This window comes from Vombatus ursinus, unplaced genomic scaffold, assembly GCF_900497805.2.
Source record: "Vombatus ursinus unplaced genomic scaffold, bare-nosed wombat genome assembly UNPS02014830.1, whole genome shotgun sequence".
Classification (NCBI taxonomy): domain Eukaryota; kingdom Metazoa; phylum Chordata; class Mammalia; order Diprotodontia; family Vombatidae; genus Vombatus; species Vombatus ursinus.
In genome coordinates, this window is record NW_020954608.1 from 44,453,784 (window position 1) to 44,469,122 (window position 15,339).

The following is a 15,339-nucleotide window of genomic DNA, read 5'->3' on the forward strand; positions in this document are numbered from 1 at the left end:
GGTCATCTCTTTCCTGAGGTGGTCATTGGATTCTTTCAAAGCCTATTTTGCTTTTTGGTTCCATGACGTCAGGGCAGTTTTCCTTGATAATTTCTTGAAAGATGCTGTTCAGGTCCTCCTTTTGATTATGGCCCAATGATTCTGCTATCATCTTTCCTGGATCTATTTTCCAGGTCAGTTGTTTTTCCCATGAGGTATTTTATATTCTCTTCCATTTTTTGTTCTTTGGATTTTGTTTGATTGATTCTTGATGTCTCACTGAGTCATTAGCTTCCACTTACCCAATTATAACTGTTAAGATGTTGTTTTCCTCAGTTAACTTTTGTACTTTCTTTTCCATTTGGCCAATTGTACTATTTAAGAAGTTTTTCAGTGGATTTTTGTGTCTCCTTTTCCATTTGGCCAATTCTACTTTTTAAGCAGTTTCCCAAGCTTTTTTGACTCTTTTTAAAAATAATCCTCTTGCATCACTTTCATTTCTTTTCATAATTTTTCTTCTACCTCTCATATCATTTTAAGCTCCTTTTTGAATTCTTCCATGAATTTCTGGGCTTTCTGGGCTTGAGACTACTACCTGCTTTTATTTGTGTTTTTGCCCATAGGTGTTTCGACATTGTTTTCCTCTTCTGAGTTTGTGTCTTGGTCTTTCCTGTCACCATAATAACTTTCTATGGTCACATTCTTTTTTTTTGTTGTTGTTGTTGTTGATGTTTCTTGCTCATCTTTTTTTTTGCCTTTTCCCTTTCTTTTAAATTTGATCTCTGCTCCAGGGTGGGAGGGGCTCTGTCTCAGGCTTCTGTCAGTGGCTGCAGGCCCTGGCTATTTACCTGGTGTTGCACTGATGTTGCTCGGGAGCCCATGGGGGACCCTTGTGTCTGCTGTTGTGTTGAGGGGTTTGTGTGGGGTTGACTGGTGCTGCTGGAGACTGTAGGTGTCTGGCAGCTTACCTGATGCTGAGCTGGAGTCCTAGTGGTGATGTGTGCCATATGCTGAGGCCTGGTGAGAGTATTTCTTCATTTCCCTGGGACTGTGCTGAAGCACATGAAGGTCTGGCCAGACCCTGTCTTTAAGAGTCTGAATTCTAACCTTGTTGGAAGTTAAACTATTAATCTGTAAAAAGTGTTGGAAGCCAGCAGGAGGAGATAGAAAGAGAAATTCCAATTAAAGTAACTGCAGACAATATAAATGACTTGGGAGTCTACCTGCCAAGAAAAACCAGAACTCCATGAACACAATTTCAAAACACTTTTCATACAAATAAAGTTAGATTTAAACAAATAGAAAAATGCATTAATTGCTTATTGGTAGGTTGAGCCAATATACTAAAAATTGCAATTCTGCCTGTTAATTTACTTTTTCAGTGCCACATGAATCAAACTATCCAAAAAACATTTTATGGAACTAGAGAAAATTTTTTTTAAAAAACCATCTGAAAGAACCTAATGTCAAGAATATGAAGGGAATCAATAAAAAATGTGAAGGAAGATGGCCTAGCTGCACAAAATCTTAAACTGTATTATAGAGCAGTAATCATCAAAGCAATCTAGTACTGGATAAAAAACACAGAGTGATGAATCAGTGAAATAGATTTGGTACACAATACATTGCAGTAAATGCTAATGCTAATTCAGTGTTTGATAAACCCAAAGATTCAAGCTTTTGGGACAAGAACTCACTATTTGACAAAAACTGCTGGGATAATTGGAAGAGAGTATGGGAGAAACTAGATTCAGACCAACATCTCACACTATATCTCAAGATAAGGTGAAAACTGATACATAATTTAGACATAAAAGGTGATCAATAAGCAAATTAGGGGAGCACAAAATGGTTTACTTGTCATATCTATGATAAGAGAAGAATTAAGGACCAAATAGATAGTGATACAAAATGTAAAATTATTGATTTTGATTATATTAAATTAAAAAAGGTTTTGCACAAACCAAACTCATCCAACCAAGATGAAAAAGAAAACATAAAACTGGGGGAAATTTTACAGCACCTATCTCTGATAAAGGTCTTATTTTTTCAAATATATAGAAAACTGAGTCAAATTTTTAAGAATACTAATCATTACCCCATTAATAAGTAGTCAAAGGACATGAATAGGCAGTTTTCACATGAAGAAATTAAAGTTACCTATAGTGAAATTAAAAAATGCTCCAAATCACTATTGATTAGAGAAATGCACATCAAAACAACTTTGAGGTACTATCCCATGCCTATCACAGTGGTTAATGGTACAGAAAAGTAAAATGCTAAATGTTGGAGATAATGTGGGAAATTTGGGACAGTAATGCACTGGTATTGGAGCTGTAAACTGATCCAATCATTTCAAAGAGCAATTTGGAACTATTTCCTAAGCGTTATAAAATTATGCATTCCCTTTGATCCAGCAATAACACTACTAGGTCTGCAACTCAGAAAGATAAAAAATCAAAACTAATGGAAACCTATTTGCCCAAAGGTATTTATAGCAGCTATTTTTGTGATGGCAAAGAATTGGAAATTGAGAGGATACTCATCAACTAGGGAATGGCTGAACATGTTGTGGTATATGATTATAATGGAATACTATTGTGCTGCAAAAAATGACAAACAGGATGATTTTAGAAAAATCTAGATTCACATAAACTGATGCAGAGTGAAGTGAACAGAACCAGGAGAACATTGTACACAGTGACAGCAATATTGCATGATGATTAATTGTGAATGACAGCTATTCTCATCGATACAATGATCCAAGACAATTCCAAAGGGCTCATGATGAAAATTGTATCTTTCTCCAGGGGATGGGTGAGAAAGATGGAATCTTAATGCAGACCAAAGCCCATGTATCACCTGTGTCAGAGTGCTTACCATCTCAGGGAGGGGGAAGGGAATGGAGGAAGGAGAGAACTTGAAACCCAACATTTTTTAAAAAAAAGAATGATAAAAATTGTTTTTTTACATGTAATTGGGGAAAATAGAATATTTTAAGATGTTGAAGGATAAATCCTAAATTAAATCATAGAATTATACATTATTAGAGGTTAACTGAGCTTTTAAGATCTAATGGAACTACTTCATTTAATTAAATAAATAATATCATGTACTTCTTTAGAAATAGAGTGTGGCATAGTGGACTTGAAGATTGTTCTCATAACTTGGGGTGTTGGGCAGAACCAATATGATGAAGTACAGGCAGCAACCATGCTAAACTCTTACAATATTTCCTTCCAAACAACTTTAAAATAACTCCTCAAATAAAATTTTGGAGTGGCAGAGACAACTGCCAAGTGATGTCAGAGAGTAATTTTTTAGGCCTAAGATGATTTAGGAGTTCATTAGGGGAGGTGTCTGATACCATGGAAGAGGACAGCCAGGAGCACACATGGTGTGCACCAGCAGCAGCACCAGCACTGGTAGCAGAGACAGGGCTTGGAGGCAGTTATAACACTGAAAGTAGCAGCTTTGGGAGCTCTCAACCCAGAGACAATGATAAGGGAGTCAAAAAAGAAAGAGCTTACAGGGGACCCTTTGCTGTCACTTGGTGCAGCTGGCACTGATTGGCCACTCTATTGCCCATATGCTGTTCTGGGTCATAGTTCTAGGGTGGAGAGGAGTTGGTCACAAGGAGTTGTCACAAGGGTCACAGCACAAGGAGTTGACCACAAGCCCTGGTCACATTTCCAAGATAGAGAGGAGCACTAGTGCTTGTGGCTTAAGGATAGCAGGAAACCTGGTCATAGTTCTAAGGCAGAAAAGTTCTAGTGTATTTGACTACAGGAGAGCAGAGAACCTGGTCATAGGGCCAAAAGGAGGGCTAATATTTGTGGCAACAGGTGAGTAGGGCCTTTTCTGGGTAAAGACCAGACATCAGTGACTACACCTCTCCCCAGATCACACCCACTTGGGAAGGAGTGAAACTTTGCAGACCCCTAGAAGTAGTTTTGAAATCACATCACGGAAAAATCCTGAGCATGGGACAGTTAGTCTTAACCCCTAGGTGAGAAGAGTCCAACTTTAACATGAAACTCAACATAAAAAAAAAGTCCATAAAAATGAGCAAACAATAAAAACAAAAAAAGAACTTGACCATAAAAATCTACTACAGTGGCAGGGAAGGCTAAGCTATAAACTCAGAGGACAATATGAAAACAGCTACAACCAAAGCCTCAAAGAGAAATGGTAATTGAATATAAATCCAACAAGAATTCCTAAAAGAGTTAAAGAAAGAGATGAATGGTAGAGGAAAAATAAATGAAAGCGATGCAAGAAAACTATGAAAAAAAGAATTAATAGCTTGGTAAAAAAAAAAAGGCACAAAAATATTGATGAAAATAACACCTTAAAAAGAGAATCAGCCCCATGATAAAAAAGGCACAGAAATACACTAAAGAGAACTCTTTAAAAAGCAGAATTGGCCAAATAGTAAAAGAGATGCAAAAGCTCACCAAAGAAAATAATTACTCAAAAAATAGAATTGGACAAGTGGAAGCTAATGACTCCATGATAGATCAAGAAATAATAAAAGAAAGTAAAAATAAAAAAAAGAAGAAAATGTGAAATAACTCATTGGAAAAACAACTGACCTGGAAAAAAGATCAAAGTGGGATAATTTAAGAATTATTGGATTACCTGAAAGCCATAATAAAAAAAAAGTCTAGACATCCTACTTAGGAAATAATAAAGGAAAAATGTCTTGATATCTTAGATTCAATGGGTAATAGAGAAATTGAAAGAATTCTCTGATCACCTCTAGAAAAAGATCCCAAAATGAACATTTTCAGGAATATTTTAGTCAAATTCCAGAGCTCCCAGGTCAAGGAGAAAATATTATAAGCAGTCAGAAAGAAATAATCCAAATATCATGGTGCCACAGTCAGGGTCACACAAAATTTAGCAGCTTCCACATTAAAGGAGTGGAAGGTCTTGGAATATCATTTTCTAGATGACAGCGGAACTAGCATTACAACCAAGAATTACCTACTCATTGAAATTGAGTAAAATTCTTCAGGGGGCAAATGAAACAGAGCATTATGAAACAGAAACATTAATGAAACAGAGTACTTCCTGATGAAAAGACCAGTGCTGAATAGAAAATCTGGCATTCAAACACAGGAGTCAAGAGGAGGATGAAAAGGCACACATGAAAGAATAATGATAAAGGGACAGAAAAGTTAAACTGTTTACATTCCTATAAGGGAATATGATACATGTTACAGCTAAGGAAGCTAAAGCAGTTTACACAAATGGAGATGAGTGTGAGTTGGTTATGTTGAGATGATCTTGAAGAAACCTATGAAAGAGTGAGAAAGAAGGATGAACTGGTAGAAAGGTGAAGGAACAGGTATAATGGTGATACCTCACATAAAAGTGTGTATGCAAGGAAAAGGCTTTATAGTGGAGAGGAAAATGGGGAGGGGGTGGTAGAAAGTAATAATTGAATCTCACTCTCATCAGACTTGGTTCAAAGAGGGAAATACACACATACATACATACATATACATACATACATATGTGTGTATGTATGTATGCATGTATATATGTATGGAAGTATGTATGTATTCAATTGGATATAGGAATTTATCTCACCCAATAGGGAAATAGAAGGGGAAGGGGATGAGAGATATGGACTGGGAGGGATAATAAAAGGGAGGTTGGATAAAGGGAAGCAGTGGTCAAAAGCAAAACAGACTTTTGAAGAGTAACAAGATAAAAAGCAGAAGAAAATGGGATAAGGGAAATACACAGTTAGTAATCATAAGTGTGAATGTGAATGGAATAACCTCAGCTATAAAATGGAATCAGAGAACAGAATGAATTAGAAACTAGAATCCAAAAATTTGTTGTTTACATGAGACACACTTGAAACAGAAAGATGTCCAGAGTTAAAATAAAGGGCTAAAACAGAACCTATGAAGCTTAAGCTGCAATAAAAAAGGCAGAAGTAGCAAGCATTAACTACACAAAGAAAAGTAAAAATGAATTTAGTTTTAAAAGTTAATTAAATTAATTAATTAAATTTAATTTATTACCAATTTTTATTATAATTATAATTTAATTTTTATACTTTACATGATTGTAACTTAATTATAATTATAATAAATTAATGTAAAAATAATTAATTTAATTAATTAAAGATTAAATTAAAAATAGTCAGGGAAACTACATTTTGCTAAAACGTACCATGAATAATGAAGTAACATGAACAAAATTTACAGCACATTCTCATTTCTCAAATATATAGGGAACTGAATCAAATTCATAAGATTAAGGGCCATTTCCCAATTGCTAAACTGTCAAAGGATATGAGCAGGCAGTTTTTAAAAGAAGAAATCAAAGCTATGTATATTCATATAATAAAAAATTCTCTAAATCACGATTGATTAGAGAGATACAAATTGGAACAACTCTGAGGTACTACCTTACACCTAACATAAATGACAAATCCTGGAGGGAATGAGGATAAATAAGTACACTAATAAAGTATTGGAGTTGAGAATTGGTCCAACCATTCTAGAGAACAATTTGGAACTATGCCCAAAGGGTTATAAAACTGTGTACAGTCTTTGACCCAGGAATTACACTGTTAGGTCTGTGCCCCAAAAAGATCAAAGAAAAAGGGAAAAAAAGGACCTATAATTACAAAAATATTTATACTAGTATTTTTTTTTGTCATGGCAAAGAATTAGAAATTGAGGGGATGGTCATCAATTGGGAAATAACTGAACAAGTGGTGATGTATGATTATAATGGAGTACTATTGTGCTATGACAAATGATGAGGATGATTTCAGAAAAAAAAAATTTGGCAAGTCTTATATGAACTGATGCAAAGTCATTTGAGAACAACCAGGAGATGTTTGTGCACAGTAATAGCAAAGTCATACTAATGTTTAATTGCAGAAGACTTGACTACTCTGATTAATACAATGATCCAAGACAACTCCAAAAGACTTCAGATGAAAAAATACTATACACCTACAGAGTGAGAACTGATGAACTCTGAGGGCAAATTAAAATATAAACCTTTCACTTTTTAAATGTTTCTTGCTTTTTTATATGACTAATAGAGAAATATGCTTTGCATGATTTCCCATACATAATTGGTATCATATTGCTTGCCTCCTCAATGGGTGGGGGAGATGTGGGAGGGAGGGAGAGAATCTGAAACTTAAAATTTTAAAAAAAAGTTAAAATAAATAAATAATACATTTGTTTAAAATAAAAAAAAGATCACTCGGGTAGCTGAATGTAGTTTGTACTGGAGTGAGGAGAGATTTGAGGTTTTTGGAACACTGAAGTGTAATCGTGGTAGTCTAGTTAAGGATGTGGGGGTCTTCACCAATGTGATGGCAGGGTCAGAGAAGAGGGGAGTATAAATGATAGATGTTTTGAAGGTAGAATCAACAAGACTTAGAAGTGGGTCAGACATAGGTGTGAGAGAGTGTGAGGAGTCAATGAAGATGTATAGATTAAGAGTCTGGATGATTGGGAAGATCAGATGGTACCCTCAGTGATAATGGGGAGGCTGGGAGGAGGGGACAATTTTGTGGGAAGAAGAATGAGAATGTTTTTGTCCATGTTGAGTTGAGAATATCCAGGTAGAAGTGTCCAAATGCCAGTTGGATATGTGGGTCTAGCAGTCAAGACAGAGATTGAGGCTGGTCGAATGCATGGAAACCGATGAGATTCTTAAGCAATAAATATAAAGACTGAAAAGGAAAGGGGCCAAGACAAATCCATAGGGGACAACCATAGTTAGCCAGCATGACTTGGATAAAGATTCAGAAAAGGAGACTGAAGAGGAGGAGTCAGGTAAGAAGAGAACCAGGAGAGAACAGCGTCTTAAAAACTATAGAAAAGCATCAAGGAAAAGAAGTCGTCTTCTTAATTATCATCTTTCTTAATCTCTCTGCAGTATTTGATCTTTGCACCACCACACCATTGTGTCAAATTTGTTGATCCAGTCATAGTATCTCTTTCAACTTATTGAACATTTTGAAATGAATATTTCATTGCATAGTTATTTTGGACTCAAAATGTTTGAAATGTACCTAACCCATCATCTTTTACCATAAGGCTCTGCCTTCTTCTCAATTTCCCTGGTGCCATAGACAGTAAGACAATCTTTCCGGTCACCTGGACTCATGTTTTCAGTATCTTTTTTGATTCTTCTTCCTTGCCTACCCCATGTTTACAATCCATTCCCAAGTCTTACAATTTTATCCTTTATAACAGCTCTTGAATACAACTTTTATCTCTAGTCACATAACCACCTACTCAGTTTGGTCCTTCATCACTTCTTACCTGAACTGTTGTGTTGGCCTTCTATTGGATTCGTGGCCTGGGGTCTTCTCTACTCTAATGCATCCTCCAAATAGATTGGATATGGAGGTGAGCTCCAAATAGATGCCAAGGTGATCTTTGTAAAGTGGAGGTCTAACCATGGCATTCTCTCCTCAATAAAATGCAATGGTTCCTTATCCTCTATAGGTTCAAATATAAATTCTTCTGTCTGGCATTTAAAGCTCTTTACAGCCTGGTCCCTTCCTAATTTCAAGTTTTTAATGCATTGCTCTTCTTATATTCTTTGGCTTAGTCATGTTGATCTAGTTGATTTGCATAAAATATGTGTACAGAGTAGATGAAAGATAGCCTTAGAGGATAAGGCATTCATATCTGGAGACCCCCAAATACATCAACCTGTTATCTATCTATCTATCTATCTATCTATCTATCTATCTATCTATCTATCTATCTATCTATCTATCTATCTATCTATCTATTTATCTATCTATCTAAAATGTAAGTTCCTTGTAGGCAAAGAGTTAAAAAAAAAAAAAGAATTGGTGTCATAATCAGAAAGACCTGAGTTAAACTACTGCTTTTGATATCACTGTGACTCTATGCAAGTCACTTGATTTCTATGTCTTTGGCTACTGGTGTTAAACTCAAATATAAAAAGAGGCCACAAAATCATATGTAAGTAGCCCTCTAAATATTGTTGACTTAGAAAATTTCCATAATAACATTTTGTAAGATATATTGTATTTTTATTTTGTTAAATATTTCTCAATTATATTTTAACCTATTTTGGGTTATACCCAGGAGTTTTGTGGCCTCTGAGCTTCTAACAGGTTGTATTTGAAACCTCTGACCTAGGCAAATTTGTCAGATTGTAAATTGAATAACAGTTGCTGGTCTGAATTGGTTGTAGTTTCCTCATCAGAAACAACCTGCACTAATGAAATCATAGGTATGGACAACACCCTCCCCCCCAACCACCAAATTACCCCTCAAAAGGAAGTCTTTAAAGTTTAGAAAATACCTTTATCTCATAATGATCCCTATGAGTGAATGATACAAATTTATATTATCCCAGATTTATATATTAGAAAACTCTGAAAGGTGAAGAAATTTATTCTAGGTCATACAAATACTGTTGAATCTGGGATTGAAATTCATCTTTCATGATTCCAAATCCAGTGCTCATTCTACCACACAATTTGTGATAAGATCACAATTTGTCTACCTCCTTTGCTAAGTCCCCCAACCATCCCCCATCCTTACCACTTGTATGCCCTTAGGTGACCAGAATGCTATATCCATATAGCCAGAGTCAACCCAGAAGCTACATCAATGAAGACATGATTTGAACCTTAGCCTCTTGGTGTAATCAAATCTTAAGAATAGCTTCCTTGTGCTTTAGATAGAAAATCAGTTTTTAAAAATGGTAGGTATGGGAGAGGATTAGGAGGCTTAGTAAAGGAAGTAGGCAAATTGTGATCTTATTATAAATTTTTATGTGAAGTCAGAGTTCTTCAGATTTAACTGAAGTCTCAAGACCCAGTAATTCATCACACTTTGCCCTGGTGACCAGACACATTTCTGTAATGAGGTGAAAGGGACTCATATCTACCCAAGTTAAGTATTATTGTAACCTTGTTAAATATCTTTTCTATGCTATGGCTAAGTAAATTTCATCTTATGAACTGTTGAATGACTTATTAGTGTCTTATTTCATCCCAATTTTGAACCTTAATGAGGTGACAAAAATGAGTCAGGCTTCACAAAATATATTACCTTTTTCTTTTAAGTTTACATTTCTACTACTAAGAAATCAGAATTTTTTTCCAAAAAAAAAAAAGCTAATTGTAGAAGGTGTTTTTCTTTCTTTTCTTTTTGTTAATAATATGGGAATAATCATAGGAATTTCTGAGCCAGAAGGGACCCTAGAGATTACCTAATTTAACTGTCTGTGGCCAGAGGCAACTGAGGCCCAGACATTGGTGTGCTTAAGGTGATACCTATAATAGTAGGTCTGGGAGTAGAATGCACATTTTTCAATGCATAGTTAAATGTTCTTTCCACCATGGTAGAAAGTGAAGCAAAATTTCTTAATAATTATCATCATTTGATATTTGTTATAATTTCACCACTTTTTACTACTAACTTTTATCAGTTGCTGGGAACTTTTACTTTGAAAAGTATTAATTGACTCTGGAAGGCAAAATTGACACCAAACTCATTTCATATTTGAAGACTGCCTCACAAGGTCTGGCAATCAGGTTTACTCCTGCTCCAGTCACTCATATGGTGACTCAAGACTCTCACTAGTCATATTGAGATTGTAATGAGATAAAAATGAATAGGTTTTCAAGTAAGATTCCATTGAAGGACTATCTTCCTGCCTTCTAGAGATTAGCTACTCATCATCTAATTATTTCTCTAGCAACAACAACACAGTGTCCACAAAGTCAATGAGGTCATGTATTATTTCAACTAATTTTTTTGTTTTAAATATTCATTTTTTTTATTTTGAGTTCTAAATTTTCTACCTCCTGCACTTTCCCCACCCACTGAGAAGGCAAGCAATGTATCAGTTATACATATGAAGTTAGCCACGTTGCAAAAAATAAAATAAAAATCAAGCAACATGAAGAAAATTTTTTTTTAAAAGTATGTTTCAGTCTACTTTGAGTTCATCAGATCTCTGGAAGTGGATAACATTTTGTATCTTGGGTCTTATAGAACTATCTTGGATCACTGCCTTGTTTTTTGTTTTTGTTTTTCATTGTTTTTATTAGAACATAATATCATTCACAGTTCATCACTATAATATTGCTGTTATTGTGTTTTCCTGGTTTTGCTCACTTCATATAAATCTTCTCAGATTTTTCTGAAACCATTTGTCATTTGTTATAGCACAATAGTATTCTATGACAATCATATACCAAAATTTGCTTAACTGTTCCCCAATTAGTGGGCATTCCCTCAATTTCTAATTCTTTGCCACTATAAAATGGGTCACTATAAATATTTTTGTACAGATAGGTCCTTTTCCATTTTCCTTGATCTTTTTGGGATTCAGATCTAGTAGTGGTATTGCTGGGTCAAAAGGTATGCACAGTTATATCACCCTTTGAGAACCAAATTGTTTTCCAGAATTGTTGAACTAGTACACAACTCCACCAACAGTGAATTAGTGACCTAATTTTTCTACATCCTCTCTAGCATTTGTATTTTCCTTTTCTGTCTTTTTAGTCAATCTGATAGGTGTGAGGTGGTATCTCAGAGTTGTTTTTGTTTGCATTTTTCTAATCAGTAGTGGTGTAGATAATTTTTCATGTGGCTATTGATAGCTTTGATTTCTTCTTCTGAAAATTTCCAATTCATATCCTTTGACCATTTATCAACTGGGGAATGGCTATTATATTTTACAAATTTGAGTCCATTACCTATATATTTGAGAAATGAAGCCTTTATCAGAGAAACTTGCTCTAAAATTCTTCTCACCCTAGTTTCCAGTTTTCCTTCTAATTCTGGCTGCATTAGTTTATTTTTGTACAAAAGCTTTTAAATCCATGTAATTAAAATTATTGAATTTACTTCCTATGATCCTCTCTATCTCTGTTTGGACATAAATTCTTCCCTCATCCAAAGATCTGAGAGATATATTTTTTATGTTCTCCTAATTTACTTATGATATCATTTTGTATGCCTATGTACCCATTTTCACCTTATTTTGGTATGCTGTGTAAGATGTTGTTCTATACTTAGTTTCTGAAAATTGCTTTGCAGTTTTCCTAGCAATTTTTTGTCAAACGGTGTGTTTTTACCCCCAAAGCATGGACTTTTGGATTTCTCAAACACTAGATTGCTATAGTTATTTACTACTGTGTATTGAATTTAGATAAATGCTACTTATCATTTTAAGAAAGACTCTATCAATTCCTATGTTTTTTACTGTTTTAATAAGAATGGGTATTGTATTTCATTAAAGGTTTTTTCCTACGTCTATTGATATAATCATATATTTTTCTTGTTATTGTTATTGATACGATCAATAATTCATACAGTTTCCTAATATCAAATCAGCCCTGCTTTGCTAGTATGAATCCCCACTGGTCATAGTGCATGATCTTTGTCATAAATTGCTATAATCCCCTTGCTAGTAGTTTATTTAAAATTATTGCTTTGATATTAATTAAGGAAATTGGTCTGTAATTTTGTTGAGATTCATTATTTGGCAACAAATAAAAATCTCAAATGATTATTTGAATGTTTGCTTTCAGTTAATTATATTAAACTTATATATACAGAACCTAAAATTTATTCAAGTTACCATTCTCCATGATTTCTATATTTGCAAAATGCAAAAAATATAATTTCATCTTATATTACAGTGTAGTGATATTATAAGTTGTAATTAGAATAGAATTCTTTTAAAGCGTGATGAAAAGAGAATAAAATTATTTATATATTGCTTTGATTTCTTTGTACCTACTTAGGTCTACATATCCAATGTCCACATATATTCTTCCACATAATGCTCCTAGCAGAAAGCCTAGTGCTGAGCCAATCAATGACAGTGATTACAGAATGCCTGGAATATAAAAAATACAATCATTAAAAAGAACAGTGTTACACTGGCTTCAACAATCTTTTTTTGTAAATACAACACTGTGATCATTTACTGAAGAAATAGGTTTCTTTAAGACAATTCTTTTTTCATCAAAATATATAGATGGCATATTATTATATTATATTATTATATATTAATTACATCACATCATATTATATTATATTATATTATATTATATTACAATAAAGGCAAGTCAAGAAAAAGAAAACAACTCCTTAAGAAGTAGAATTGGCCAAATGGAAAAGGAGGTACAAAAGCTAACTGAAAAAAATGAATCCTTAAAAATTAGAATTGGGCAAATGGAAGCTAATGACTCCATGAGACATTAAGAATCAATAAAACAAAATTTAAAAAATGAAAAAATACAAGAAAATGAAAATGTAAAATGGAAATGTAAAATGTAAAAATAACTGACCTGGAAAATAGATCCAGGAGAGAGAATTTAAGAATTATTGGTCTTCCTGAAAACTATGATCAAAAAAAGAGCCTGGATAGAATCTTTCAAGAGATTATTGAAGAAAAATGGCTTGAGGTCCTAGAACCAGAAGCTAAAATAGAATTCCCTGATTACCTCCTAAAAGAGATCCCCAAATGAAAACTGCAAGTAATATTGTAGCCAAAGAATTATCAGGTCAAGGAGAAACTACAACCAGAAAGAAAACAATTCAAATATTGAGGAGTCATAATGAGGATCACAAAGGACCTGGCAGCTACAACATTAAAGGATCAGAAGTCATGGAACATGATATTCCAGAAGGCAAAGAAACTAGGACTACAATGAAGAATCATTTACCCAGCAAAATAAAGCACAATATACCAAGGGGAAAATGGTCATTCAATGCAATAGAAGGATTTCAATAATTCATTAGGAGAAGACCAGAATGAGGCCAAAAATCTTACCTCCAATATCAAGAGCCAAGAGAAGAATAAACAGGTAAAGAGGGAAAAGAAAACATAAGGGACTCAATAGAGATAAATTGTTTACATCCCTGCACAGGAAGATGATACTTGTAACTCTTAAAATTGTATCACTAAGAGTACAGATAGAAGGAATATAAATAAACAGACACTATGGGCAGAAGGTGAATTTGAGGAATTGGCATTAAAAATTTAAAGGATTAGAAAGAGGAGTACAAAGGGTGCAGATAAAAGGAAGAGGTAGAATGGGGCAAAATATCTTACATGAAGAGGTGAAAAAGACCTTTTGCAGTGGAGGGGAAGATGGGAAGGTGGGCAAGGGGCATCACTTGTACCTTATTCTCATCAGTATTGGCTCAAAGAGGGAATAATATATATAATCAGTTGAATATAGAAATCTATCTTAACTGACAGGGAAGTAGGAAGAGAGGAGATTAAGGTGGGTGGGGTGGGAACTGAGAGAAGGGAGAATAGATCAAAGGAAGTGGTAGACAGAAGCAAAACACTGGTGAGGTGGGAAAAAGTGAAAGGAGAAAGAAGATAAATAGGAGGAAGAATAGGATGGAGGGAAATACACAGGTAGTAATCATAACTGGGAATGTGAATAGGATGAACTCTACCAAAAAACAGAAGCAGATACCAGAGTAGATTAAAAAAACAAACAAATCAGAATCCTGCAATACATTGCTTACAAAAAACATACTTGAAGCAGAAAGACCCACACAGAGTAAAGGTAAGGGGCTGGAGCAGAATCTATTATGCTTCAGTTGAATTAAAAAAAAAAGACAAACAAAATAGGTGTAGCAATCCTGATCTTAGACAAAATGAAAGCAAAAATATACCTAATTAAAAGAGATAAGGAAGGGAACTACATCTTGCTAAAGGGTATAATAGACAAGGAAGCAATCAAATTAGAAGAGCAAGGATTAGTCTACCTTTCAGATCTATGAAGAGGAGAAGAATTCATGACCAAATAAAACATAGAGCATTACAAGATTTGTATATAAAAGCAAGCCCCCATCTTTCTCCAAGCTGCTAGTAACCCTAAGGACTAGCCCATCACTTTTGTGTCAACATAACCCTCTTCACTAGGAGAAAATCTGTCTCTTGAATTCTTTCTGGATCATCCTCATTTCCTTGTGATCTGTTTCTTCTTCCACAACTGTGATGAATATGGAAATATGTTTTATACGTTACATTATATCAAACTGCCTACCAAAAATTTGGAACTCAAAATCTTGCAAAATTGAATACTAATTTTTTCTTGATATGTAATTGGGAAAAATACTATTTAAATTAAAAAAATGAATCTTGGCTCAGATTCTTATAATCTAGCCAAATGCTCAGATTCCTAAAATCTAGCCACTACTCAGATTCTTATAATGTAGCTAATAGCTCACTAATTTTCAGACTCCTTAAGAGTCTAGTCAATATGGTGGATATTCTAATAAACCTTGTCTTTGGCTGAAAGAAGGCTTGGGTCAAATTCTTTTGGGCAGGACCCATATG

The 15,339-nt window shown here is 34.3% G+C and overlaps 1 pseudogene; it reads right to left on the reverse strand.

Moving 5' to 3' along the window:
* LOC114025233 overlaps nt 1-15,339 on the reverse strand; it is a 69,505-nt pseudogene that overhangs the window by 19,419 nt on the left and 34,747 nt on the right.